General features: G+C 47.7%; 1 pseudogene; it reads right to left on the bottom strand.

Annotated features, from left to right (window-relative positions):
• Nucleotides 1-1458: 1458 nt before the first annotated feature.
• On the bottom strand, nucleotides 1459-1546 carry LOC126427462 (U6 spliceosomal RNA; annotated as a pseudogene).
• Between the last annotated feature and the right edge of the window lie 1776 nt (nucleotides 1547-3322).

The following is a 3322-nucleotide window of genomic DNA, read 5'->3' as shown; positions in this document are numbered from 1 at the left end:
GCACACAGTACAATTGTGGTACATGCAACTGCTGCGGTTAATAACAAGTTGTTGTTGTCAGGCATCTCGAACTACGATGAAAAATATGATGACAGTTTAATACCCCTTCTTAGCGCCACGTCAAACATCTTAGTCAAATATTATTGACGATTATTTGACCACATCTTTGATCAAATCTTTGACAAAGAAATTTGATAGTGTAATACCGGTCTAGTCTGGATTATGTGGGTGAGTTGGTAGAGCGTGATGCTGTCGTGCAGAGCGTCCCGGGTTCTGGTTTACCCATAAAAAAAGACAAATGGCCATGGAAAAGGGTCGAGGAACAACGATGAGACAAAAATTCAAAAGAAAAGAATATACAGACGAAGACTTATAAAAACGACAGTAATGTTAACCAACTGTAGGAATATAACAGCTTAACAGAAAGAAATGTTTAAAAATGTATCGTTGTTAATAATTTAAATAAATATATGTGGTTACAAAAAAAGGCTCAAAGCTCACTGTAGCAGTTTTTTTAACTGTTTACTCGCGAAACTGTTATAATGGAGAACATTTTCCTAATATGTAAATCAGACTTTTCGTAGTTTGTAGAAATGTTCTTCGGCTGTTTGCTTTCGCTTCGTTAGGTGACAGAAGCAAACCTATAGAGTACGTTTGTATAGTAAGGTGTAGTCTTCTGTCGAATTTGTGATACAGAGGAGACACCACTCGTGATGTTACATAGCGACCGTCGCGTACGTACAACAATGGAAATAAATGAAGATGAAAGAGAGCGTGCAGCATGCCTATTGGACATAACTGATCAATGGAACGCGTCGAGCGTCACAGAATAGGAAACATTAGATATTGAAGAGCTCACACTAGATGAATCCTTCGTTTGTGACCAAGTGAATGGACTAGAGACGACGTTATGCACGTGTTATTAGTCTTATTATTTTGTTTCTTATTAGTACAATTAGTTTTTTCATTAATATTATTATTACTACTATTACTTCTGAACGTGTGAGCAATCGTTTATTTTTCTGTTCTGGTTGTATATTCTGTGAAACTACAATTGTGTTCTTGTGTTCTGCAGATTTACTACTTTCAAAGAAACAAAGCGAAAGCAGACTGCTACGAGGACATTGTTGTGAACTCCGAACAGTCCTTTAACATGTCATTAAAAAAAAAGGCTGTCACCAACGGGTTTCAACCTGTGACTTTTTTTTGGTTGATCTCATTTTGTTCGTTGTTGTTTGTTCGAGACGGACGCCCCACGACTCTTGTTCAACTTCATCATTGATCAATTTTTTTTGTTACAGGGAGCAGCTTTTTTTCGTTATTTCGTTCGTTGCGTTTGGTCGGGGCGAACGTCGCATGACGTCTCTTCAAGTTGATCGTTGATTCCTTTACTCAGTTTTTTTATCGCAGAGGGCCACCAAACATGCTGAACTACCGTGCCGACATTCCAAGCCCTCCAAAAATTGACAATGTGTAATTAAGTCCGGCCATACTAATCTTCTCTGTATCGTTCCAATTTAAGTATATGTACTGCCGAAGCGAGTACTACCTTTGATACGACGGTCTAACGCTCTACCAATTTACCCACGGCTGCCACACATGTTGCTCACTCCCAGTTATACTTTTCATGTACGCCTTAGTTCTGATGTTACTTCTAATTAACGTTTACATCCGTTTTGCTGGACGATAGCACATAGTACGAACTAAATCACCGAGCGAGGTGGCGCAGTGGTAAGACACTGGACTCGCATTCGGGAGGACGACGGTTCAATCCCGCGTCCGGCCATCCTGATTTAGGTTTTCCGTGATTTCCCTAAATCACTCCAGGCAAATGCCGGGATGGTTCCTCTGAAAGGGCACGGCCGACTTCCTTCCCCATCCTTCCCCAATCCGATGAGACCGATGACCACGCTGTCTGGTCTCCTTCCCCAAAACCAACCAACCAACTAAATCGGTGTTCTGGTTGATACTCTATCGACGTACAACGCTTGATACAGATCTGAGTGTCTTACATCCGGAGGTATGGGTGTGGGCTACTGATGACTAGCGTATATATACACTCCTGGAAATGGAAAAAAGAACACATTGACACCGGTATGTCAGACCCACCATACTTGCTCCGGACACTGCGAGAGGGCTGTACAAGCAATGATCACACGCACGGCACAGCGGACACACCAGGAACCGCGGTGTTGGCCGTCAAATGGCGCTAGCTGCGCAGCATTTGTGCACCGCCGCCGTCAGTGTCAGCCAGTTTGCCGTGGCATACGGAGCTCCATCGCAGTCTTTAACACTGGTAGCATGCCGCGACAGCGTGGACGTGAACCTTATGTGCAGTTGACGGACTTCGAGCGAGGGCGTATAGTGGGCATGCGGGAGGCGGGGTGGACGTACCGCCGAATTGCTCAACACGTGGGGCGTGAGGTCTCCACAGTACATCGATGTTGTCGCCAGTGGTCGGCGGAAGGTGCACGTGCCCGTCGACCTGGGACCGGACCGCAGCGACGCACGGATGCACGCCAAGACCGTAGGATCCTACGCAGTGCCGTAGGGGACCGCACCGCCACTTCCCAGCAAATTAGGGACACTGTTGCTCCTGGGGTATCGGCGAGGACCATTCGCAACCGTCTCCATGAAGCTGGGCTACGGTCCCGCACACCGTTAGGCCGTCTTCCGCTCACGCCCCAACATCGTGCAGCCCGCCTCCAGTGGTGTCGCGACAGGCGTGAATGGAGGGACGAATGGAGACGTGTCGTCTTCAGCGATGAGAGTCGCTTCTGCCTTGGTGCCAATGATGGTCGTATGCGTGTTTGGCGCCGTGCAGGTGAGCGCCACAATCAGGACTGCATACGACCGAGGCACACAGGGCCAACACCCGGCATCATGGTGTGGGGAGCGATCTCCTACACTGGCCGTACACCACTGGTGATCGTCGAGGGGACACTGAATAGTGCACGGTACATCCAAACCGTCATCGAACCCATCGTTCTACCATTCCTAGACCGGCAAGGGAACTTGTTGTTCCAACAGGACAATGCACGTCCGCATGTATCCCGTGCCACCCAACGTGCTCTAGAAGGTGTAAGTCAACTACCCTGGCCAGCAAGATCTCCGGATCTGTCCCCCATTGAGCATGTTTGGGACTGGATGAAGCGTCGTCTCACGCGGTCTGCAGGTCCAGCACGAACGCTGGTCCAACTGAGGCGCCAGGTGGAAATGGCATGGCAAGCCGTTCCACAGGACTACATCCAGCATCTCTACGATCGTCTCCATGGGAGAATAGCAGCCTGCATTGCTGCGAAAGGTGGATATACACTGTACT

Source organism: Schistocerca serialis, chromosome 11 (assembly GCF_023864345.2).
Source record: "Schistocerca serialis cubense isolate TAMUIC-IGC-003099 chromosome 11, iqSchSeri2.2, whole genome shotgun sequence".
NCBI lineage: Eukaryota > Metazoa > Arthropoda > Insecta > Orthoptera > Acrididae > Schistocerca > Schistocerca serialis.
This window is presented reverse-complemented; position numbering and strand designations above follow the sequence as displayed.